Raw genomic sequence first — 27,800 nt, 5'->3', positions numbered from 1 at the left:
TAAAAATTCTACATGAATTAGATAAACACAGGTCAAGAAACAAACATGGTTTAAAGAAAAAATATATATTTAAGATGTGAATTCCACTATAAAATTTACATGGTGGAAATAATTAGGAAAACCGATAAACAGATGTAGAATTATAGCAGAGAAAAGCCAGAGAGGATGAGGCAATTATCTTAAGACTCATGACCTGTCAGATATCATAACTTCCAAAATATCAGAATTATATTTGTATAGTAAGGCACTCTTAAAACTGAACCTTTCAATGATGTGCACCTCTTGAAACGTTTTCACATAAGGCCAGAAATTTCTGCTAAGAGCTTTCAGAGCCTAATTAAATAATGAGTAGATTCTGTCGGGATTGAGACACCTTGAACTTCTCATGTCACTTTATAGTGCACTTAGTCTAAGCCTAATATTTCAATAGCAGCAATAACATCAATCTCCCTTTCTGACATTAAAGCCTTACAGATTAAAAGTAAAAGATTGTGAAATGGTGCTAATGAAACCATTACCAGAAAAAAGATGTACTGGTAATCCTTCGGCGTGGATCAAAATGGCTGTGTGAAGGAAGAGTCTGCACTGGGAATACTCTTGAAAAACCATGTTTAATGACAAGATGTATTAACAGTCATTCATCAAAAGCTTGAAGATAGAAATTTTTTAATATATGAAGCATTAGTAATAGAGTATGCTCCCTCCCAGTAGGATGCTTTCCAGAATTCTCTGTGAAGCTCTGAGAACACAGGATTCACAGAAATGAATATTCCGCTTTGACTTTACGCAGTTCAGTGAAAAGCAATCTGGGGTGGTCACTATTTGCTCACTTTACAAAACTTACTTAAACAAATTGTGTAGAGTCTGAATGAAAATTCAAATATATCCATTCTTTCTAGGGCAAATTTTTCCATAACAAGGAACTAAATGAGGGCTACATTTACTCAGTTATAAGAAAAGTACATAAAGATCACTAATGAATTGGGAATTATGATTTACATTATGATTGATTTTAATACAACTGTGACTATATATCAGCATTAGAAAAGTACAAAAAGAGTATGTTTAACCAATGATTAAAGATTCACAGCTCCTTTGCTTAAATGGTCGGCTGTTTTATTCGTCTTTAGTGTGCTGTGAACTATTTTGCAAGTGGAACTGCAAGATCAAGGTCAAAGATTATTCAGAAGACTGAAGATTCTGAGTGTGTAGATCAAAGAGCAAACGAGAACTATTAATGTTTGCTTTTATTGCATTTGTTCTACTAATTTATCCTGTTTTGTTTATAATAGCAAAAATATACATATAACTAGAATAAAACTTTATAATCAAAATCCTTAGTATTATGTGTCCAAATTCATCTGAACTTGAGCATTTAGCTAACAACAAAAAGGTTGTTTTATAATTCAATTTTTGGTAATATAAATTTTATTAAAAATACTATCTTTTAGCACAGTGCATTCTATAAAACTGAAAGTAAAATGAATTAAACCAACATCGCTTTTATTAGTACTATGTATTTATTGAAAATCATCAGGAGAGATGGCATCATGCTTGAAGTCATAGAGACTACAGAACATATTCCACCCTAGTGTAATATAGTCTAGAAGGGACAGAAAAAGAAATGGAGATTGAATCAAGACGGAAAGCCATTTTTTTAATTGTTCAATCTCTTATTTTTAAATATATTATGGCCAGGAAATGGGGAAGAGAGAGAGAACAAATGAACTAAATCCTTGACAGTGCTAGAAAACAAGAAAACCTTCATGAGCAGAACCGAAAATACTGGGTGACAGAAAGCAAATGAGATCAGTCTAAAGAAGAGTAGAGAAAACATTAGCTTGACACACTCACACGAAAAAATAAAGAATAATTTAGAGAACTCAAGCCCAGAGTAAACTAATTAAAAGAAATGGAAGGACTCTAGGGTCAGATAACAGAAGAAGAAAATTTTAAAAATTCTATTTGGAATCCTCAAAAAGAAATGAGAGGATATTAAGTCTTTAAAGAGTTGACAACTAATAAAATATATTTTGGGGGGAAATTAAATACTTTAAATACTTTATTTTAAAAGTACAACGTGATAAAAACATAGAAGAACTTGGCTAAAAATAAAATTAATAATCTGGAATAAAATGTCATGATAATTTCTTAGAATTTGTAGCAAAATGATGCATACATAGAGTATAAGAAAAGAATCAATCCAGAGCGCCTGGGTGGCTCAGCTGGTTAAGCATCTGACTCTTATTTTTGGCTCAGGACATGATGTCAGGGTCATGAAATCAAGCTCCACATCAGGCTCTGTCCTAGGCTTGGAGCCTGCTTAAGATTCTCTCTCTCCTTTTCCCTATGTCCGTTCCTACACCCCACCCCACCCCCACTCTTTCTCTCTAAAAGGAAAAAAAAAAAAAGATAAGACTCAATCCATCATGTCCCCATCTAAATAATAGGGATTCCTTTAAAAAAGATCAGAGTGAAAGCAGTGGCAATAATAACAAAATAAATTATAGAAGAAAAATGTCCCTGTCTATGATAAGCATACTTTTCAGATTGAAAGTGTCACTGAGTTTCAAGCAATGTAAAAAAAAAAAAAAAAAAAAAAAAGTCATACCTTTATAAATGCATCTCAGTGAATTATTAGAATTTCAAGGTAAAAGAAAAACTTCCAGAAGAAAATAAAGCATCCGACACACACAAGATTAAGAAAAAGCTTCAGTTTGACAATTTCACTGACCACTCTTGATTTCTAGAAGACTATGAGTCAAAACCTTTGAAGATTTTAGGGAAAAAACAGTTTGAAAGTAGAGACTTCTCCTCAGTTATTTTAGCATTCAAATGTACAAATTATTTGTGGACACACTCAAACATTTTACCATCCAAAGAGCCTCACTGAAAGAATTTCTCAAGTTTATACTCCAGCAAAAATGAATATCAACTTATTCATTTGTTGATTCATACATTTAATATTTGTTGAGACTCAATACATGGAAGACATCTTGCTACACAATGGGAGACATATGTAAAATGTACAATGATGTTTAATTTGTCTAATGATGATAGACATTCATTTAACAATCACACAAAGTAATGCAGAGTTGTAACTGCAGAAGGAGTGGTATTAACTGGTATCATGATAGCATATTTTAGGAAGTTATGTTTTACAAAATGTAAAGGAAGGGCTTCACTCAGGAAGGAATTGTGAGGGTAAAGGAATTATAGAAGGTACTGGATGACTAGGGGAGGGAGGAGCAAGAGATACAAGCTTGAGCAAAGTGCCATTTGCATGGAAGCGTGAAAAGTCATAAAAACTGAATAAAGGCAGCACACCTCTGCACCATGGCCCAAGCTGGACCACAGAGGTTGTAGACCATTCAAGTTCTTATAAGACAATTAGTGGTGGTGGTGGTGGTGGTGGTGGTAGAGAGAGGTGAAGATAGAACAGAATTTTAGAATGCAAAAACCAATAGAATCTAGTGATGAACTGGTGGTGGGTAAGAGGAGAGAGTTGTGAGGGAGGTAGATGTATCATGATGGCACTTAGGTTTCTGGCCTTTGTAACAGATTGGATGGTCTGCCATACTGAGGTGGTAGATACTGGTGGAGAACTAAGTATATGAGAAAAAACCATGAGTTCATTTATGGTTGCAACTACTAGAAATAGTTTAAACTATCCGCATGGAAATTCAGGTATGCTTTTGAACATATAATTCTTTGTATCTCAAAAAAAAAGTCCCCTGAGTCCAAGAAAGTAGGCAAAGAACATAAGAAGTTGAAAAAGGAAATCACTAAGTCATAATATAAATATAGTTATGTTAATCTAGAACCAAGATCCAAATGATTACTATAGGGAACATGAGGGGGTTGAAAGGAATTAATAGTATACTAAGGATATGGGGAAGGAGAATAGATCCTGATTAATTCTCTATATTAATTCTACATATTGTTGGAAAATATGTGAAGCATGTGTTAAAGTTTTTAAACTACTAAAAGAATAAAAATACAAAGTATGCTTGGAAAAACAAGTAAAAAATGAAATGGAACAAAATAAGTGATCAATAAAACATAATGTAATACAAATTATCAAGACAAAAACATCAAGTCAAAAAAGTAGTAAGTTGAAAATATGAAGATATTTATTAATAGATGACTAATGTGAGGTAAAATTCCTAAATGACAGAGGTAAAAATAATAACTTAATCATTTTTCCTATTTGAATGTTTTAAATATTCAATATGTGTGGATATTTTAAATATTCAAAATATATTTAATATTTGAATAGCTTCTAGCTAGTTTTTTGGTTAAAAACAGGACACTTTTCAATACTAGCCGTTTTGACTGGTGTGAAGTGATATCTCGCTTTGGTTTGGATTTGCATGGCCTTGATGATGAGTGATGTTGAGCATCTTTTCACATGTCTGTTGCCGTCTATATGTTCTCTTTGGAAAAATGTCTATTCAGGACCTTGGCCCATTTTTTAATTGGATAATTTTTTTTTTGGTGTTGAGTTATATAAGTTCTTTATATATTTTGAATATTAACCCCTTATCAAATATATCATTAGCTAATATCTTTTCCCATTCAGTAGATATGAGATATTACCTCATACCAGTCAGAATGGCTAGTATCAAAGGACAAGAAATAAAAAGTGTTGGCATGGATGTGGAGAAAAAGGAACCCTTGTGCACTGTTGGTGGGAATGTAAATTGGTACAGCTATTGTGGAAAATAGTATGGAGACTCATCAAAGTATTAAAAATAGAAATATCATATGATTTAATAATTCTGCTACTAGGTATTTACCCAAAGAAAATGAAAACACTAATTTGAAAAGATACACACACTCCTATGCTTAGTGCACCATTATTTACAATAGTCAAGATATGGAAGCAACCCAAGTGTGGATGAGTGAATGAATGGATAAAGAAGATGAAGCATATACATACACAATGGAATATTACTCAGCCATAAAAAGGATGAGATCTTGCCATTTGCAACCACATGGATGGACCTAGAGGGCATTATATAAGTGAAATAAGTCAGAGAAAGGCAAATACCATCTGATTTCACTTATACATAGAGTCAAAAAAAAAAAAGTCAACAAGCAAACAAAAAATCCAAGCAGATTTTTTTAAAAAACTTTAAAGATTTTATTTATTTATTTATTTGAGAGAGCGAAAGAGGGAGAGAGCATGCATGAGTGGAGTGGGGGGCAGAGGGAGAAGCAGACTTCCTGATGAGCATGGAGCCCAATCTGATGCAGGGCTGGATCCCAGGACTCTGGGATCATGACCTGAGCCAAAGGCAGATGCCCAACCAACTGAGCCACCCAGGTGCCACAACCAAGCAGATTCTTAAATACTGTGAAGAAACTGGTGGGTGACAGAGTGGTGGGACATGGGAGAAAGGTGAAATAAATGAAGGGGATTAAAAGGTACAAACTTCCAGTTATAAAATAAATAAGTTGTGGAGATGAAAAGTACAGTATTGGGAATATAGTCATTAATATTGCAATAATATTATATAGTGACTACACTTATTGTGGTGAGCACTGGGAATTGCATGGAATTGTCAAATCAATAAACTGTACACCTAAAACTAATAAAACATTGTATGGACTATACTATTTTTTTATGTTTTATTTATTTATTTAGTAATCTCTATGCTCAATATGGAGCTTGAACTTACGATCCCAAGACCAAGAGTTGAATGTTCCTCCAACCGAGCCAGCCAGGCATCCCAATGCAGCTATATTTTAATAATGAAATTTAAAAAAAAGGCAGATTTCACAGGTTCACAACCAAGTCACACAGGGTTCCGCACTCAGGAAGGCTGCACGCTTGGTTTTATGTTTTGCTGTTAGAGTTTTAAAACAACGATTTACATTTTGAACTTGTGTTTTACAACTGAAGTCCAATAGAGAAAAGGAGCAGAGGGAGCTGGGGAGATAGCCATGAGTGCCTCAGTCCCTTGCCACCCTATTTGCCTATAGTATTTGGATGCCTCATGATTGTAAGATTTCAGAGAGTCTCAAAGCAAGTCTAAACATCTTATATTAACATTAGGTAAAGTGATAGGAATGGGGGGGCACTATAGCCCCCAGGGCCACGTTCTCTGTTCCAACCAGAACTTGCTTGAATTCAGAAGGAAAGCAAATTGCACTCTAAATAACAAGAATAACCAAGAATCCTATCATATCCTTTCTTACTCATCATTATACTAAACATAATGACGAAGAAAGAAATGGAAAGAAGGAAATTCATAGTTCTTTTTCCTTTGATCCTTCAGATCTCTGGGGAAATGGTAAGATCTATGTTATACAAATTTATCCAAGGAATAGAAAATGAGAGAAATTTTCCTAACCAATTCTGTAAGCATCATAACCCTGATCTCAAATCCAGAAACACACATACACACAGAAAAGAATATTGCGGGCCTATCTACTTTCTGAACAGAGATATAAGATCCTAAATAAAACATACACAAATTTAATCCAACAATATATCAAATGGAAAATGTATCATGACCAAGTGATATTTATCTCAAAAATGAAAGTGATTTCATCACCATAAAACATTACATACATAGGAAGAAACATTAAATAGACCCAAATATGCATACCTGATTTATTTTTTTATTTTAATGTTTTTTAAATTATATTATGTTAGTCACCATACAGTACATCCCTGGTTTCTGATGTAAAGTTCGATGATTCATTAGTTGCGTATAACACCCAGTGCACCATGCAATACGTGCCCTCCTTACTACATTGTTGGTGGGAATGCAAGATGGTACAGCCACTCTGGAAAACAGTGTGGAGGTCCCTTAAAAAGTTAAAAATTGAGCTACCCAATGACCCAGCCATTGCACTACTGGGTATTTACCCCAAAGAGACAGACGTAGTGAAGAGAAGGGCCATATGCACCCCAATGTTCATAGCAGCATTGTCCACAATAGCCAAATCGTGGAAGGAGCTGAGATGCCCTTCAACAGATGACTGATTTATTTTTTTAATAGTAAACTAGAAATTGGAAGAAAAATAATTTCTTGATAGTGAGGTACAATTTCTATTACAGTAAAAATTCATCCCCAAACACCTGTCATTATTACTACTGTTCAATTGTTTCCTTTGAGTATAGTTAATATAATAAGTAATAAAAAATAAGTAGAAATATTGAAAAGGGACAAAAGAAGCATCATTATTTCAGATGATATGATCTAGAACAATTGAAAAACTCTTTAAGAGAGTTTCATAAAGAAGCTAGGTAGAAGATCAACATAGAAAAATCAACTGCTTTCTTTTATATCTGCAGTGTTAATTAAATATATATATATGAAGTTACATATATATGTATATATGTATGTATATATGTACATATGTGTATATATATATATTTAAAATAGGTCACACTCAGTGTAGCAAGAATGTATATATGTATGTATATACATATGTATATATGTATATGTATATATGTATGTATGTATGTACATATGTATATGTATATATGTACATATGTATGTATATATGTACATATGTATATATATATATATTTAAAATAGGTCACACTCAGTGTAGAAGAAAAATTCTAATCAACTCTGGATAAACATAATAAACTGATAATTTTTTGTTTCACACTAAACAAGAGGTATCTGAGGGAAACTATGAAACTTTGGGATGATTCGACTTTAGTGACAGATCCAGAGAAATAGAATAAATGGAGGGAAAAAGTATTTTCCCTGTTAGAATAATATTGTAAAAATCTAATTATCCCCAAATAAATGCATAAATTCAGTGCAAGGCTAATATAAATCTCAACAAGGTTTTATATGTAACTTGTCAAACTGATACTAAAATAATTTGGGAAAGGAAATATACCAGAATAACCTACGTTATTTTAAAACAGAAAAAAACAAAAACAAAAAACAAAAATGAGAGTCTGGCCTTCCTAAATATCAAATTATACTTTAAAACTTTATCATGATTGTAACAATGTGGAAAAATTATGTCAATGAAATGGAATGGAAAGTGCAAAAACTAAACTATGTACCTATAGAAATTTGGTATTTGAATTCAGTGGAGAAAGAATGCACTGTTCAATGAATTGGGTTAAAGTAATTTGCTATCAATTTGGAAAAACATATATATTTATACCTCACATTATATATAAAAACAAATTCTAGATAAATTAAAAATCCAAATATAAACAATAAAACTATTAATGTATTCAAAGAAAATACAGTTTTTAAAAAATAATTTTATACTGATAAAACTCAGAATCAATAAAGGTAAAGCATGAAGGGCTTGTTTCATAAAAATGTAAAGTTCTATAGGATGAAAGTTACCACCACAAAATTAAAGACTAGTCACAAACTGGGGAAACAACAAGTGTAATGTATTCTGACCCCCAGAAAGATAAACCAAGTAGTCAGGCTGATGGAAACAAATAGTACATGTATTAGGATAAAACCACTGTAAGACATGAGATGAGGTGTGAGGGATAATCTTGTTATCACTGCGTGGCAGAATTAAACTAACCATGTCATAGGCAGTATTGGACAGTTACAGGTAGCACCACCACACCATACCACATACACACACACACACACACACACACACACACACACAGACTCCTCATGGAGGCCCTCGAGAGAAGTAAAGCAAATGCATCTTTCTTGGAAGTGTTCAGGTTCCAAATAAAAAATGGTAAAAAGCTGAATGGAAGCACACCGATCTGATAAGAGTAGTTTCTCTAGGTAGAAGAACCTGGGTATGGGACCACTTCTTATTTTTTAAAATTTGCTATGAGTATGTTTTCATTTCTTGGTGACTACGAGAGCATGGGGGAGAGCCAGGATAAGAGACTTGGCTTCAAGTCTCAGTTCTGCCTGAGACCAGCAGGCACTTTTGAGAAGGGATTCCACCAGTTTGGACCCCAACTTCGATTCAGAACACAGTTTCAAGAGAACCACCAGTTCTGCTCTGCTCTGAATTCTGCAAACATCCCAGATGAAGGATATGGAGATTTGGGACGCAGTGTTTCCTACTGTAAGACCTAGCTACTATCTATCCCTTTGACTGAAAACAGCCTCCAGCCACAAGCCCACAGCATGTGTACCCAATTTTCACTGCTCCTGGTGATCAAGATGAAACTGTTCTGTATTACATAACCAGGTCATTGCTGCCTCTGTCTAGGGCCTCATGTGGATTATGGAAAGGGAATGAGAGATATCTATCCAGTGACCCAGGCACTGCGGCAAGCAGTCCTTAGTCAAACCCGCGGACTGCTCTCCTTGCTCTGGGCACCAGAGCAACGTCAGCTCATCTAAACTCACATGAATTTTTGTTCATCTCCAGTTAGACTGGGAGCTTCTAATTGAGAAGGAACTGTGTCTGGAAGAGTTGCCAGAAGCCCAGGGTTTCAAGACAGGCCTGGGTTCAAGCTCAGGCTTAGTCACTGCCCGGCTGGAGGTCACCTTAGGGAAGGTACGTAAACATCTTCCTACCATCAGAGATTTCCCACCTATGAAGAGCTGTTGTCAGGTTACACGAGACATGTAATACAGGTACAGCATTTTCATATAGCAGGCTTTCATGATTATTTTAAGAGTTAGAAGATATAAATACTAATAATCACTCAAAATATTCTTTTACTAACAGGTCCTTTTCTAACAGTTGTACTTAGAAGAACTTTGAAAAATAGTATATTTCTGCCCAAGGATCAGATGAGAAACCTGATACTGGAGATAGGAGAGGGCTTGATTCTAATACTTGTGTTGTCACTTCCCAGCTGTGTAACCTTGAACCCACCATCCCTTGTATTCCTTATATGTAAAACAGAGATTAAGATGTATCTTTCACAAAGCGTTTGCCTTGTACTCAGTAAGTACTCAATAAATATTTTTCTAACTAAATAACTTATTCTTTAAATGCAGTGTAAATAGAAATGTATGGTATGAATGGACCATCATGTTACACAATCTCCTTCACATTTGTTTGCTTGTTTGTTTGAGAGAGAGAGAGAGAGAGAGCAGGGAGCAGGGGGAGGGGCAGTGGGGGAGGGAAAAGCAGACTCCCCACTGAGCGTGGAGCTAGACGTGGGGCTCAATCCCAGGACCCGGGGATCATGACCTGAGCCTAAGGCAGATGCTTAACTGATTGAGCCACCCAGGCACCCCTCTCTTCCATGTTTTTGACCAACACCATCTTCTCAGTGAGTTCGACTCTGACCACTGTATCTGAAGTTATAAACCACCTTCACTTCTGTCCTCCTGATTCCCATCCTGAGTGGAAAGTCCCCATGCATCCTGCTCCTCTGTCCTATGTTATTAGAACACAAAACTGTTTTCCCACCAAAGGTGTGTGTCAACATGTGAACTGAATGTTTTCAAACAAACATTTATCTCCTTAATTCTTTGGAGGGGGTAAAAACCTGCTGGGATGTGTCACCCATGTCAACTGCTACACAAGCGGGGAACATAATATATTAAAAACTCCTTTGTAGCGGAAAAAACCCAGTGTTCTCTACAGGAAGCCTAGGATGATGTTGAAAGATGAAACTGCTTTGCCTGAGGAGTTTTATTGGGTGCTCCAAAGCCTGGGGAATGGCTTGCTGCTGAGTTGCTAGCAGAATAAACACGGGCGGAGTAAACAGGGAGGAGAATCAGAGGGACCAGGACCAGGCGGAGATGCTCACACTTGACCTATTTGGTGACATCCGAACTTCTCCTGGAGCTCAAGAGACAAGTAGTAAAGAAGCCTCAGGAAGCTGTGACAGGCTAAGAAATCTTGTATCCATGACTGTGTTTTACTTTTTGAGGGGAAGTGGTGAACACAGCCTTTATAGAGAGGTTCATGCTTAGAAAAGACAATTTCTTTTCTTAGAAAAGAAAATTTCTCAATTACCTCAGCAATGATCTCGGTCCTATTCATTTCTTTTCTCCGTGGAAACAGAGTTTCTGATCACTGCCATAATTGTAATATAGTAATTGCATTCAGTGTTTAGCCACAGGCGCTACTGGTAATTATTTTTACAACAGCTTTCTTGAGTCGATACCGCTTGGTGTCATCTCTCACGTTCGCTCCTGTGTATCCTGGCCCCGTGAAGGGCCAGCTGGCAGGAAGTCATTACGTGGGAGCACGGCCACAAGGCCCTTCAGAGAGCCGCACCCCCTCCAGAATGCATCCTAATGAGTGGCCTCTGAATGTGCACCCTCACCTCTTACCACTACTTCCATAAAATGAGGCATTCCCTAATGAGGGTCACCATATCGGGCCACAAGACAGAATGACAGAGTATGTGGAAAACTGCAAAATAACCCAAAATAAGAAGTTTGGTATGCTCCAAAAGTACTGTGTATGCAAATTTTTCCTCCTAAAGAGAACGATCTTGTCTAGGAGTGGAATAATTGAGCTACAGTTATTGAAGCCCTGTTCTTAACTCTCACTGATATATTGCCCTGCCCTTCCACTCACTTGTCCTCATAAAACTCAACTGGAAACTCCCCCACTTATAAATACCACAACTAATGAATACAGCGAAGGCTGTATCATCATAATGGAATTCTAAATAAGACGAGGGAAGATTTGTTTATTTCTATGGCGCTTGTCAGCTCTGACTTGATGGCTGATGTCAAGACAGAGAAAAGTACAAAGTTGAAGAGCCATCTTTAATCCACCATATAAATCTCTAGCAATATGGGCACGATGTTATTTGTTTATTAAGAGATATTTAGTTTCCTTGCATGTGGATTTTACTTGAGGATTTGTTATTTTAGAAATGGCATGCACTTTCTGTTTCAGTATCCTAATAGAAAAATTAAAACAAAAAGAATAAAAATGTGTTTGTTCTGGAATCTTGGATTTTTTACCCCCTCACAAGCAATAAATTTAATGATCTGTTAAAACGAGTTTTTTCTGAAAGGTTTTTATTATGCATACACAGCAGGGCTTGCTTTAAAATGGCTTTTCTTGCAATGAGAAACAGAGGAAAGAGATGTGATAGAGCAGAGAACTTAATAGAAGAATATGAAATTCAGAATTCCTACTCAAACACAAGACACCCACTAGGGAATGTCAGGTTCAAATATGACTTTCATCTTTTTGAGTTCACTCTTTAAGTCAGTAAAATAAAAAGTAAACATTTTATTGTATAGACTTTAGAAAAGGGGTCTCCTTTCTCCTCCTTTCACTATATATAAAATAAAAGCATAGGACTGTGAATGAAAAGCAAAAGCCAAAAATGAATGCATGAGCAGAGGCACATTAAAGAGCCTGGACAGATGGAGAGCGAACATGTGATGTGGGCTGGCTACATACTCCATAGAGACCCATGAAGACTGCGAGTTCTAGCTAAGGAACTCCAAGACACAAAAGCTCTGTGAGTTCTAGAACCGAGGAATGGGATGGGAGCCGAGTTAAAACAGAGACCAGAAGGCAAATTAACCTCTCTGAACTCTGTCTGAGATCTCTCTATTTGAACGCCCAGCATATATTTTTTCTCAGCACTGTGTAAATATTGCAACAGTGAATCAGATAGCATTGCCTCTTACCTTCCCTTCACAATTCTTTCCCCAGAAGTGTTTCCCCCTGCCTATGTAACAGTCAAGTGTCCTCCGTGAGTCTGACTCCTTTAAGAGTATGGGAATGGGGAGTTGCCCTTCAATGGGTATAAAGTTTCAGTTATGTAAGGTGAATAAATTCTAGGGATCCACTGTACAACATGTGATTACAGTTAACAATCTATACTGTCCACTTAAAACTGTGTTAAGAAGGTAAACCTCCTGTCATCTGTTCTTACCACAATTAAAATTAAAAAAGAGAGTTTTAGGAACTCAGAGGATCACAGTGAGGAGTCCTCCTGTTTCTCTACCTCTCTGGGTGTATCTGCAGCAATGCAAAAATGCTAAGGCATTTTTTAAATCTTGTATATTTACCTTCTATTAATCATAGTTATTTTGTTTTGAAAGCAAGAATATAGTCTGGAAAATGTTTTTACCAAATAACCAAGAAAGAGGTCTTATCAAGTGATTAGGAAATAATAAAGCAGTAAAAACGAGTAGTTCTTTCGTTGCCTCTTCATTGTCACTGTCTGCCTCAAAGAGCACCTCTCCATTACTTGTTTTGATGATCTCACAGGAAAACAATCTTGTAGGAGTATGGAGACGGGGAACAACTCCATCCCTGATGGGAAAACAGGAAGGAGGACACCACTCTTTCCTGTTTTAAGATGTGCTTGGAGGCTGGGGCTTAAACAGTTGAGGTCCTAGGAGAGTGTTCACTTCAACTTAAAGGCAGAAGTAGGAAAGCTTGCTCTCTGGAGGTGAACAGAGAGTCACTGTCGCCATCAGTGTGAGTAAGAGCAGGATGAGGTGTGTAGACAAGTTGGGACTGTAGCACAAACTATGGAAGCTCACCAGTAATCTAGAAGCAGAAATGTATTCATTATGATTCTGTCTCATGTTTGTAAACAATTTTATATTTGACACAGGGACTTCCCTTTACATTAAGTCTGCATATCCTTAAAATATCTTTAAAATGCCTTTATATTACGGGGAATATTATTAGGCTCATTCTATTTATTTAAAATTTATTAGGTACTATTTCATACATAAAAAAACACATGCAACATATGTGTTACGTGATGAAATATAATACAGCAAATAACTGTGATCACACCACCAGACTTCAAAAGTAAAATGACCAGCATCCTTTCTTTTAACTTTTTGAGATTTTATTTATTTATTTATTTAACACAGAAAGGAAGAGAGAGCGAGAGAGAGAGCACAAGCAGGGGGAGAGGCAGGCAGAGGGAGAAGCAGGCTCCCTGCTAAGCAGGGAGTGCGACATGGGGCTCGATCCCAGGACCCTGTGATCATGACCTGACTGAAGGCAGATGCTTAACTGACTGAGCCACCCAGGTGCCCAAATGACCAGCATCCTAAATAAAACCTGTGGCTTCTCTCTACTGTCATTCCTCTGAGGATCGCCTAAAGACAGCTATTACCCTTAATTTTTCATTAATTTACCTTGTTTTTCAAAAGTAGTTTCAGAACACATGAACACACATGCACATACACACATTTGCTTTGGTTTTCTTATATCTGAGCTTTCTGAAAATGCTGTCATACTTTATTAATCTTTTTCAATCTAACATTATATTTCTATGATTTAACCATGTTGCGTGTTGCTGAAGTTCATTCATTTTCACAGCTGTATACTATACCATTGCGTATCTATTCTCTCACCAGTGTACGATGGGGCAGTTTCCAGTGTTTTGTTAATAAGAACATTGTTGTGGACATTCTGTCTTCTGGTACACTCATGTACACATTCTGTAGAGTATATTATGAGCAGAAACAATTTAACTTTGTAAGACAATGCAACATATTTTCACATTTTCTTTGTTTACTAATTCTTTTGTCTATTTGGTTTATATAGCATTAAATGGAAATAAAAATTTCCCACAATCTGTAAAATTCCCCATGTTATTTAGATATTATAAAATACATAAATAGTGTAAACTATTTATCATAGCTATTTATTATTTTTGTTGTATTTTATTATCATAGTTTTACAGTATTTATATATTCCTGATAAATTCAAATTTTTATAATTTTATAGTGTTCCTGTTTTTACTTAATATAGTTGTGGGCTTAACAATTCATTTGTCATTCCATTTATATAACTCTCTTAAAATGACAAAATTAAAGAAATAGAACAGACTGATGGTTTGCAGGGGTTAGAGATGGGGCTTAGGGTGTGGCTATATCAAAAGATACCATGAGGGATATTTGTGGTGAAGGAAAAGTTCTGTATCTTGACTGTAGTGGTGGTTACACAAATCTACACACGTGGCAAAACTGCAGAGAAATAAATACACACACGAAAATGAGTGCACATAAAACCAGTAAGATCTGAATAAGGTCAATGAGTTGTATCACTGTTAATTTCCCAGTTGTGACATTGAGCTGCAATTATAAAAAACATTATCCCTGGAAGAAACAGAGTGAAGGTTACACAGGAGCCCTCTCTATTATTCTTGCAATAGCATGTGAATTTACAACGTTTTTAAAATAAAAATGTTTAATTTTTTTTTTAATACAAGAACTTTTTTATTAGACTTTACCTGGTATTTGTTTTTTCCATTTTTTACTTTCATATTTTATATTTCTTATGTTTTAAATATGACTTTTGTAAATAGTGTTTAGTTACATTTTCATTTTTAATCTTATCTGAAAATCTGAATTTTAGCTGGAAGTTTCAGTCCATTTATATTTATGTGAATTACTAACATCTTACTTTTTAATTTTTATTTTCTTTCACTTTCCTCTTCATCCACTATTCCCTTTGTGTTTCTTTTTTATTGACTGAAAATTTTAATTATATTTTTCTCCTGGTTTCATATTTTTCCTTCAACTAATATGAGATCTATAAACTCTGTTTTTATTCTTTTTAGTGGGTATGAAAATTTACCATGAATACATAACATCTTCAGACTTCAAGCCTAAGCTTAATCAATATTTTGGCCACCCTCTTGAACAAAACAAGAAAGTAGAAATTTGAACTCTACCACCCTCTCTACTTATATGCTATTGTTGGCCAGGACTGATTCTGGTTTATATTTAATTTTTTTTTGGTAATTCCATAATGTAGACATTATCATTACTATATTTAACTATGTATTTTCACAGAAGTTAATTAATTTTTATGCTCTTAAGTTTTTCTGCTATAGTGATTTTCTCTCTTTTTGAAATATTTCTTTTATAAATTACTCTCCTGCAGAGAGAACTTGGGCTTCCTTTTACTTGGGTCTAGGTTGTCACCAAATTGATACTCTTTCCTTTACTAGCCCTAGGCTAACGCAGAATATCAGCCTGGCTTCCCTGTCTTGTGATAATACGGCCTACCTTTCCTATCTCACTTTGGCTATCTCAGTTCTCTTATGGGCGTCTGCCCCCATGAAGGGCTCGGCTACATTTGGCTTATAGACACTATCCAAATTCTCTTCCTCATCTTCTCCTGCTCCTCCTCTTCCTTCTTTTTTGAGCATTGGGGATTTCCCTCGAAGCTCAAGAGTCCTTAAATTATCATTAATGGTAATTCATCAATGATCTACTTGTAGAAAGATTATTCTTTAGAATATATAGTCGGTTTTACTGCCGTAAAAAAAAAACAACAAAAACAGTAAGTCCTTTAACTAACCCATCTTACAGATAAAAAAACTAAAAGAAAAATTATGCAATTTTTCTAAAGCAATACAGGTAAAAAGTGGCAAAAGTGTTATTATTATAACGTGATATCTAGCTCTAATTCCAATATTTCTTCCATCTGTTGCAATATTACAGTGGACTTTCATGGATGAACTCCATTATTATCAGCTCCTTTGAACTCAAAGTGTAGCATAATATGAACTAACCAATTCATCATCATTTCGTTATACTCATTTGTATGGGTCATTTATTTTTAATGCATATCAATTTTGTCTCCTTAGACTGTAAAATCCCTTAGGTTAGGCAATAGTATTGCCCTTATCCCTTTATCTTTTGAACATCTTAGTGAATTCTAAGCACCAACACATGCTTAGTGATTGTTTATGACTCAATATGATCCATGTGAACCCCTCAGCTCCTACATCTTTACTCTGTCTCTCCTCTCTTTCTGCTTGGGACAGTGTCTAAAGTATACAAAAATGCAGTCTTCTCCATATCAAAGGTCTTCTCAATTCTGCTTAAAAGGGAAATCATGTATTTTAATGACCCATGCATATAGTAATACGAGCAATGCTATACAGCTTAATATTTACCAGTATAAAATTAAATCTAAGGTGAACTATTTATCAAAGAAAGTAATGTAACATCATAATCCAGAAAGAAAACAGTTTTATTTTTAAATTTTTTTTCAATTAAGAAATATTAATGAGTGGTAATTCATTTTAAACAAAGTTTATATAAAATATTATAATTCTTTACTTATTTAAATTTAAATAACATTTAAAAATAGCTTATAATTTTTATATGGAAACATTTTTGTCAATTTTAATTGAAAGCTAAAGACATTTAAATTTCATGTTTATATATTCTGATTATGATATTTAATTAGGAGGTCAATAAGTTAAAACCTTAATTCAAATTCTTAGAGAAGTAACAGAAAATGCTACATAGAACTGATCATGAATTTTAGCCAGGGACTGTTTTGAGGATCTGTTTATCTTCCAGATTTGTAATGCTTCATTAAACTTATACAGAGATTTAATGAATCCAGAATTATATAGTACAAAAGGGGCTTTTGGTAACTAGTTGGCCCCTATTAATCTGTCTAGTCCTCCTGAAAGAAAAGAACCCACACATGTGAAAAGAGCAGGGTGTCCGCCGAAACTGATCAGTCTTTCTTAGAATATAAAATCAGAAGCAGGGGCACCTGGGTAGCGCAGTCGTTAAGAGTCTGCCTTCGGCTCGGCGTGATCCCGGCGTTCCGGGATCAAGTCCCAGTTCGGGCTCCTCCGCTGGGAGCCTGCTTTTTCCTCTCCCACTCCCCTGCTGTGTTCCCTCTCTCGCTGGCTGTCTCTCTGTCACATAAATAAATAAAATATTTAAAAAAAATAAAAAATAAAAAAATAAAATCAGAAGCAGGCCCCCTGAGCAGTGCCATGTCTATTCTCAGCTTAAAAAAAGTACTCAAAGGCTGATAAGGTGAAATGCAGAAAGAGGCAACTGCTAATATTCACTTGGCCAAAAGGCATTTTCAATTTTTACACAGAGACACTTTGAATGAAAGAAGATAGCACAGTACAGGAAACAGTGTTTGTGAAAACTACCTCTGCTACCCCAATGTTTCTGAGTGGCAATTCTAAACTAGAGTTGATGACAATATAAAGAATTCACCATGTTGTAAAGATTATCAGTAGATACATCTTGGAATTTCACAATTTGATTTTCTTATCCTTACTAGCCGAAGTGACTTTTTAATTCATAGATATCAAGTACAATCACCCACAGATCATTTCTCTAAGAATCTCTAAGACTCCCGAAAAATAAATGAAACAGTCTAATGAAATGACAGTCATAGGGATTATGATTCCTGACCCCAAAATAGGGATGGGCTAGGGAAACAAAAGGACTATTAAATTCATCTACAGGAAAATATTATTGGCTAGAAGAGGAATACTTGTGAAGCAACAACAAAAACCAGTAGCACCAACATGTAAGTGTGTAAGAGCCATTCGAACTAGTCTCCGAAGGTAAGAAACATGAAGTGCTGTAACATCTCTATCAGGCTGAGTCAAAGGCCTTCCCAAGATTCCTTCCTTAAGCCCCATCTTCCACTCTTTCTGCGTCAGTGTAGTGAGCAAAACAAGTTAGAGATACAAGAAAAAGTGAGATTCTGAGTTAAATAATGATTACACTTCCTCTGCTTCATAAAACTGTAACCAGAGCCCTATGGTCATTGACTTTCCTAACACTGGACTTGTGTTTTCCTAAATGCAACTACATGAGCAATTTCATTCTTCTCTGTTCACAGTGCTGTGGTTCAGTGTTTTGTATCGTAGGAAATGGCCCCATGTTTTCTTGGCTCACCCACCATCATCCAACCACGAGCCTAACATAGGTTCTCTTCAGCTACTTCAAGAAGTATTAAAAAGGAACCAAATCTTAAAATACCCTTAGTGAATAAGGCTTTAATAATACGAATTTTGATCTATTTCTGAATTTATCCCCAATCCATGATTTTAGTAATTACTTTATCCAGACAGATTTTTTTAAATGTTGCAAATCAAATTTTCATCATTTTAAGCACATAGAAATGTCAACATGAAGCAAAGAACCAACAAATACTAATTAATAGTTTACGTTGTGGGTTGAATTTTGTACCCCCAGAAAGATATGTTTAAGTCCTAACCCCTAGTACCTTGAATGTGATCTTATTTGTAAAAAGGGTTTTTGCCAATCTAATCAAGTTAAGATGTGGTCATATTAGATTATGGTGATTTTTAATCTGATGACCAGTGTCCTTATAGGATGGGGGGTATTTGGGCACAAAGACACAGATAGAAGTCATATGAAAATGAAGGTAGAGACTAGAGTTACATAGCTACAAGTTAAGGAATGCCAAGGATTGAAGGCCACCACCAGAAGCTAGGATGAAGCAAGGGAAGATTCTATCCAGAGTCTCAGAGGGAGCATGACCTTTTGAAATTAGACATCTAGCCTTTAGAACAATGGCAGAATACATTTCTGTTGTTTTAAGCTACCCCAAGTTATGATAGTCCTAGGAAATTCATCACTTTATTATTAAATATTTGTCATGGTAGTGACTTTTACACATAACTTTTGGTCACCATATCTGTATAGACATAAAGTTTATAATCAGGTTCCAAACAGTGACTTCTATCAGTGAGAATAAAGTTAGGATGATTTAAACATTGTGCCAAAGGCAAATTATCTATAAGAGTCAAACCAAAACCACATGTGATTTATAAATATAAGATGTTAATTACTTTGTTTCCTGTAAGTGAAAACTATTATTTGACTGTTTATGTAGCCAAAATTGAATAGTAGAAAAAATATAAGAGGTACAAACAATCACAAGACTTGGTTTCTGCATTTGTGCTGAAGGAAAGAACTGCTGAAGTTTTTTCGTATACAAATCTAAGCAGCCCATTGGGTACACAAAATGTCGCCATCAATCATTCCACTTGCTTTACTACCCATTTATTGATATTGAGCCTTGAACCCTGACTTTGGATTCAAGATGAGGTCAGAATTTTATCCAGTACTCATCTAAGTTAAAGGGTAAATTCTAAATAGCTTACCATATAGCTTTTGTAGTAGTTTGAAAGAATGCAAAAGCTAGAAATAAAATGCTACTTGTCTGTTGTACCTAAATCTCTAAGCTGTACTATGGGTTTCCTTGTGGGATTGGGCATTCCCAATGAAGCCTGATAACATAATAGAGCCTACATCTGGTAGGACGCTAGTTAGGGGAGTGCTTGCATTTGAGGTGCTGACAGAGAATGAGGCCATGCCATCAAAGTGATGGACCTAAATTATTTACTATCCTAGGGAAACTGGTAGTAAGAGACTGTATACTCTCATGAATTCAATCAATAGTAACCATGACAAGAGTTATTCCTTTTGAAAAGTAATGGTGGAATGGCAATGCAGAGGAGGTTAGAAGAACTTTAATGGAGAGTCAGGTCCCTCCTTTCTACAGCTTAATCCCCAAATGGTGGTATTTGAAAGACTTGGCTACCATGTAGGCATTTTTAGAAAAAAAAAAAGGGATATTTGGGGGTTTCTTTGGAGGTGGAGGTGGTATTCCTCACAGGTTGTAAATAATCAATGATTGTGAAATATTCACTTGTTTTTTTCTACAAGAGGGAGTAGGTACGACTAGATCTGAGAAGGGTACGCCTAATGTTGTCCAACACTTAGCATGCAGTAGCAGGAAAATAGGCACTGATGAAAAGATACCTAAGAAATATCTTTGAAGAGTCTACTGAGGTTTGACTAGTGAAAAGGTGTGGCGAAAGGAAACACCACACTCTACTCCTGATCGTGCCCCAAACACCATTCAATGCCCCGTCACATTTCTTTAATAAAGATGTGATCACTGAAGTGAAGCTTGTATACTAGACATTCTGCTCCTGCTACCCACTTACGAGCAGTTTGATTTGTACTCCTTCGTAGATTTCCCTCCACAAGGTGATGTGCCTTGTTACACTAAGTTCTTTGGAACATCTTCACATTGAAGAGAGATAAAGTCAGAAGAGGAGAACGATAGCTACTTGGAACTGGAATCAAAGTTGGAAAGATTCAGGAGTATTTAGGGTGAAGGATTCACTACTCTGGTAGGGGAGGAAAATGAACTGAAGACATAAAAAGAAAATTAAAGATGGATTCTATATCTCCCTTCACAGTGTGTTTGGGAAATTACTTTTGGTTGAAGGCTTTTGACCACATTACCCTTCTGATCCTAGACCATGAACATCTTGGTTTTCTGCTTGTCATACTTAGGGAGACATGTGATGGATTTTAGACCTAAGGATCAACAGCCAACATGCACACACACACACACACACACACACACACACACACACACACACCTGAATAAACAGAATAAATCCACCATCCTGATGTGGAGTCAACATGAATGCCCTCATCACTGCATAATGCTGGACCTATAAGTGTAAAATAGGCAAAATATCAGATGGAATTCCATGATTGTCCTTGAAACGCCACTAATGTACCAAAGGGGCTCTGTGGCAGTTATCAATTTATTGTCTCAGAGCTCCAAATTCACCCTTAGTACCTTCTCTGTTAAAACAGACTGGCCTATTTCAACACTTTGAGCATTTCTACTTTACAATGGATATGATGTTAAGAACTGGCAGCAGAGGGTGGTGGTGGAACATGGCAGGCAGAATAGAGAAGCTCGTTTGAATGCACTGCCTTTTGCTTTTCCTTGTATCTGCTGTGTGGTCCATCAGGTGTGTGTGTGTGTGTGTGTGTGTGTGTGTGTGTGTGTGTGTGTGTATGTGAAGGGACATCCAGGGCTGCCCTGTCTTAGCCATGTGCCCAGAGAGGCAGACCCTTGGAGATCTCACAGACTTGGCAAGGTTGGGACTATGACACTGCTATTGCCCTCTCAACGTGAACGATGTCTGCCTCGGGACTCATGACCAGACTGGTGACCCAACTTCCTCTGTGTGTCCACCCACCAGCTTCTGCTCATTTGTGCCACAGAGGATTGTTTTCTGAGCAACTTCTTCATCTGCAGGCTTAACTTTTACCTTCTCCAAAGAGTCTGATACCAGATTTGGGGAGTATATTAGTTTCTTAGAGCTACTATCACAAAATACCACAATCTGGTTGGCTTAAAACAACAGAAACTTCTTATCTCACAATTCTGGAGGCTAGATGTTTGAAATCAAGGTGTTGGCTATACCATGTTCCCTCTGAAATTTGTAGGGGAATCCTTCTTTGCCTCTTTCTAATTCCTGGTGGTTTGCCAGTAACGTTTGACGTACTTTGGCTTACAGTGGCTTCACTCCAATCTATGCCTTCACTGTCACATGGCATTCCTGTGTGTCTCTGTTTTCACACAGGCCCATCCCACTCCAATATGACTTCATCTTAACTTAGCTAATTACATCTGCAACAACTCTATTCCAAACGATGTCACACACTCTGAGGTCCTGGGGATTAGGACTTCAACATGTAGGTGGACACAATTTGACCCATAATAAGAAGGAAAGCCTTCTTCCAAGTGTCCTTCCTTAGATACTCTCCCTTAGCCTTAGGGAGTTACTTTTTGAAGTTATTACATTTTCATACTCATTCTTCATAGTTTAATAAATCTTAATATTAAACTTCCCTGTTTAAATTGATTTACGGTTTCTGAATCTTAATTGGACCCAGACTAAGAGAGAATGTGGAGAGCATACTAAAATTGAAATAATTTTTGGAGACTTCAATTTTGAACTGGATGTTCTTCTTGGAGGATGAGATTTATGTTTCATCAATAAGGAATTTTTCAAAAATCCCTAGTGAAGTTACTCAATTTTAAAATTAAGACTCAATATAAGCCCATTTCTTAATAAGCTGGAATCTTTAATTAAGGGTCAGAGAGATAACACGCTAGAAACACTTAACTGTAACTATGGGACTAGAAAATAAGCAGGGCTTAGAACACAAGATAGAAAACATTTTCTATGAGTAATTGTTAAATCTATCTCAAGGTATTTTTTCAGACTGGCAAAAATTGTGCGTTAGAACACAGAAAAAAAATAAATAGACATAGAGTGGAGAGTTGCTGTTATCTGAGTTGCTAGAAAGGTTCATCCTAAAAGTTGTAAGTGAAATTTCTGCGCAGAACTGCCTCATCGGTCTCTATCATGTGCACATCAGAGGAGACAGGTCCTGGATTTACATACCAGACCCCTCACCTTGGATCTGTGAAACCTGCTCTAGGCTTTCCTTCATGCCTTCCAGTCTTCATGATTCTATAGCAACTTAAAAGGGATTACCCTTTACGTGAGTGTGGAAGCTGATGGGACAGTGCAGGCAGCCTACTGCCTGTGTTTGCAGGGTTGAGTCTGAAGTTGCTTTAGAATCATGAAGAGTGGAAGGCATGAAGGAAAGCTGAATGTGGATGAGAGCAATGACAAAATGGAACTTACAGGGACAAATTAAAAACAACAAGGACTACTAAAACTGGCTCTGTCTTTCAAGGGCTCTAACCCGGATCCTGTGGGTGACTGTCAGGAATAGCTACCCACTTCTCCACAGCTGCACGTATATGCCTGGGACCCAGAGCAGATAAGGTTAGAGCTCTGGCCAGCGCTGGGGGAACTGTGGGCTGGGATGCTGCCACACCCCAAAATGTGAGCCACCACATCAGTGAGATGCCATAGGTCTCATGCTCCGCATCATCATTCAGAGAGTTAAAAAAAAAAAAAATGTGGCTACTACTTCACTTCCACTTTCCAAATCTCATACAAATTATATTTTGGGCCCAAGGCTAACTGGTAACTACACAGAAGAGGAAATTCTGGGAATTCTAGTTCAGCAGACCAAGCGCAAAGCCACTAGACCTGCCTAACATGCAAACAGAGGCAGAAAGAGCCAGAAGGAAAGAAGGAGGAAAGCAAAAACACCTGGAAGCAAAAAAGAGCTTTGGTAAAGTGGAGAGTGGCCTTAATACTAGGTTGGAGATGTGGGAGGGACTAATTATGGACGTACTTGTAGGTCATGATGTGGAGTATGGATTTATTCTAAATTCAATAGGAAATCATGGATTTATATAGAGATTGCAAGGAGGGTATCAATATTGGAAACAGGGATGTTCTGCAGTAATCCATATGAGGAATGATGGTGGAGAGACATTCATGGATTTTTATCACTTTAATTCAGGGGTTGGATCTACAGGACATTTTCTCCCAAGTTGCATTCCTCTAAAGAAGGAGACAGGATGGCTCATAGGATTTCTGTTTCTAGTGACTGGATAAATGGCAAAGACACTGATGAAGATGGAAAACACTACATGATTAGATTTTGGGGTGAAGGAGGAAGAAAAATCAAATGTGACATTTACACTTGATAATCTTGCTAATTTTGAGATGTCTTTGGGACATTCGGGTATGGAAAGGTTAAATAACTTGTTCAAAGTCATGAATATTTCTAATAATGGCATTAGTATATGACATTAACTGAAGCTTAATAGGTACTCTGAAACACTTTGGGTCTTTGTTCATTTTTGCTTATCCTACATATTCAGTAAGTCAAAATTTATCCTATTAATTAAGTAAATATTTCACTGGGTACTTTGTATGTTCTCAATATGAAGCTGGATACAATTGACCCTTTACTTCACAGAGCTCCTAGTCCAGTAGTAGCAGAAAAAGAGATATGCTGTTTAGAGTCAACATTGAAAGTGCTACATTAGCTCTGCAAGTTCTGTTTGATTGACTTCTCTTTGTGTTACATGGCTTTCCTCCTTTGTCCTTCCGCCCCATTTCCCCTATCTAAAGCCTTGTCACTCTTCAATCTAGACCTCAGGTAGACAAACAAAAGCCCAGTGGTTTTTCAACTGTTTTTGTAGATAAAGTTTTATTGGAACACAGCTATGCCTATTCATTTCTTTATGACTTATGACTGCTTTCATATTACAAAGGCAGAGCTGAGTACCTGTAACCCAGACTACGGCCTACAAGTCTGAAATACTTGTTATCTGGCTCTTAGAGGGTATTTGCGGATCCCTAATTAAGACTAAAATATTGTAATATCTTTTTATGTTTCCTCTTTCTCCTCAATCCAATCCTCTCTCTCCTCAATCCAATCTTTCTTAAACATCACAGCTAGATTAATATCCCAAAGGTTGCTATAATCCTTTCTTTAATGAGACATGGCACACTTAAATGTGAAAAAATATTCTAAAAATGCCTTTGAATATATAACACCCACATTCAATTTCTCCACGGCTCTCTACTACCTTATGAATTAAGTATAAAACCCAATCTGGCATTTGAAAGCCTCCATTATATGATAAAAGCCTAATTGGTTAGGCTTATCTCCAATTACACCTAAGTAGAGGTGCTTCAGCCAAATTGGCCTCTTTCCTTTGTCTGTGATTTCTCCTCTCTGTGTCTTTACTCCTATGCCATTCCCTGTACCAGAAAGCCCTTCTTTTCGCCACTTTCTTTGCAGTTTCAATGATATCCATCTGCATTTATGAGGATAATGTTAGCTCTTAAAACATACAAACTCTCCAATTCTAGTGACAACACAATAAAAAAAATATTTCTAATTCAATGCAGGTGTTCTTGGTCAGTGGTGTGGGGTGGGGTGTGGTGACAGTAGTCGTCTACTTCACAAAGTCACTCAAGACTGCCCATCTTCAAGTCATCCAAGGTCAACCTGGGCATCATTGTCCAGCCAGCAGAAAAGGAAGAGATGGTAGAGAAGGGACACCGCTTCCTAATCCCAAATGAGTCACATACATTGTTTTTGCTTGCAGTTCCTTGGTGAGAACTACTTATATGGCTCCTCCTAATTTCAAGGGAATTTGAGAAATACGGACCCTAGTTAAGCATCTACTCCTCAGCAACAAGTCTATATGATTGGTTAGGAGCATGAATCTTTGATGGGCAGTTAGCAGTCTCTGCCAAACCATCTTTCATGGCATATCTCCATACTACCTTCCCATTCAGATAAGCACAGTTTCCCATTCATAATTTGTAGCATTTTAAAAAATCTATTATTGGGGGGGGTGCCTGGGTGGTTCAGTCAGTTAAGTGTTTGGGCTCCCTGCTCAACAGGAGGGTCTGCTCCTCCCTATCCCTCTGCGCCTTCCCCCACTTGCACTCTCTCTTTCTCTTTCAAATAAATAAATAAATAAAATCTTTAAAAAATTATTTTAAAAGTCTATTTAGGTTGTCATATGGTCTATCAGGTATTTATTATATGCCTTTGTATTGCTTTTTTAAAATTTGATTTCTCATTTTACTACTCTGATAATATCCTTTACATTACTCACAATACTCTTAGTATCCACTGTGGTGATGAGTGAAAAACCCTTGTATTGGATTTCGTTTTGAACATGTTGTTCAGGAAATTATTTTTAGAAGCAAAGGACCCAGAATTTTTCCTATCCCTGTAATACCAAGATTGATATCTGGATGATGTGGGAGGAAATGGACTCAGTGAATGTTTCCTGAGAGACAATATCCCTGAGGTGAGGGTAAGATTCATAGATGGTCCCTACTACAAATACATGATAATCTTAGAATGCATGTGGCTCTACAATTCCAGAAACAAACTCTTATGGGTTGAGTTACACTCCCTCTTCCTTAGGGCAAAAAGAGAGATATGCTGAAGTCCTAAGCACCAGTACTTCAGAATGTGAAGTATTCTTATTTGGAACAAAGGTCTTTACAGAAATAATCAAATTATAATGAAATCATTAGAGTAGATTTTATTCCAATATGACTGGTGTCATTATAAAAAGCCAAAAGTCAGAAACAAAGAAAAACTTGCACAAAAGAAAGATGAGGTGAAGACACAGAAGAAGAATGTCATGTGAAGATAAAGCAGAGATTGAAGTAATGTGGCCACGAGCCAAAGGACATGTGGACCTCTTAGAAGCTGGAAGAGGCAAGGAAGGGTCTTTCCCGTAGAGTTCAGAGGGAGCATGGAGCTACTGACACCTTGGTTTTGGATTTCATGCCTCCGGAAATGTAAGACAATAAATTCTTCTGCTTTTTGCATGTCTGGATTTTCTCTTTCTTTTTTATTCTCATTGCCACTTCCTCAGAGAAGTCTTTTCTTGCCAACAAACCTAAAGCACCACTATTGCCCACTGTTACCCCATCATAATACAGTTGAGTGTATCTATTGTCTGTGTCCCACCTTCAAATAAAATCTACCTTAGGGCAGGTTATTAGCCTCACTCATTTATTGCCTTAGTCCCTCTGGACATAGCATAGTGACTTATATCTTATAAGGCCTCAATAAACAACTGATGAATGAATGAATGATTGTTCCTTTTGCTTTATATAAAATAGGAAAGTTAGATAAATCATCAAATATTTTCAAATTGCTTACCATATTTTGGATTTAAAACACATAGATTCTGAAGCCAAACTTACTTGGCTCAAATGCCAGCCTTGTCATTTCATAGCTCTGAATTAGGGCAAAGTGAGTAACCTCCTTGTTATTCAACTGTCACCATCTGCAAGATGGAGCTAATGTCTATACCTATGACACTGGAGCATTACCCTGATTGAATGAACTGTACATAAAGTATTTAGAGGCACACCCAGCACAAGGTAAGTGCTATATAAATATTTATTATTATTTTATTATTATTATTGCTAAAGACATACAAGGTATAGTATTATTTGCCATAGTTGATAAAAAAAAAAAAGAGAGATTAAGGCTATTTTCTCTGCCCACAAGGAACTTTACTATATAGCTAGGGAGACTGTAGAAGTTAAGTTATTTAAATAAAATTCAATTCACCAATTTGAAGTAGATGAGATAATACAAATATAAGACAAAATATTGGGGATAATAATTATGATGAAAATGAATGAAATTAACACGATTACGCATCATACAGTTATACCAAATGTGTGGCACTGCTTAGGACTGATTTCACCATTCCTTGTCATCTGCATTACAAAGTTGTGTTCCAAGAAGCATTATTTACATGGGACTTCACTAGAGTTTACAAATTAATTCCTCCTGAAGTATTTCTAAAAGAGTTCTTTAATGATACAAAGAGACCCAGTGAATAGCAGAAGTCTA

At 36.4% G+C, this 27,800-nt stretch overlaps 1 protein-coding gene across 1 annotated transcript in view; it reads right to left on the bottom strand.

The window, feature by feature from the left end:
- KCTD8 (potassium channel tetramerization domain containing 8) overlaps nt 1–27,800 on the bottom strand; it is a 235,493-nt gene that overhangs the window by 15,015 nt on the left and 192,678 nt on the right. The gene's annotated exons all lie outside the window — the stretch shown is intronic.

Source organism: Ursus americanus, chromosome 8, assembly GCF_024610735.1.
Source record: "Ursus americanus isolate L20-20 chromosome 8, mUrsAme1.1.p, whole genome shotgun sequence".
Lineage (NCBI taxonomy): Eukaryota > Metazoa > Chordata > Mammalia > Carnivora > Ursidae > Ursus > Ursus americanus.
Note: the sequence above shows the minus strand (reverse complement) of the source record. Positions and strands in the feature narration are given on the sequence as shown.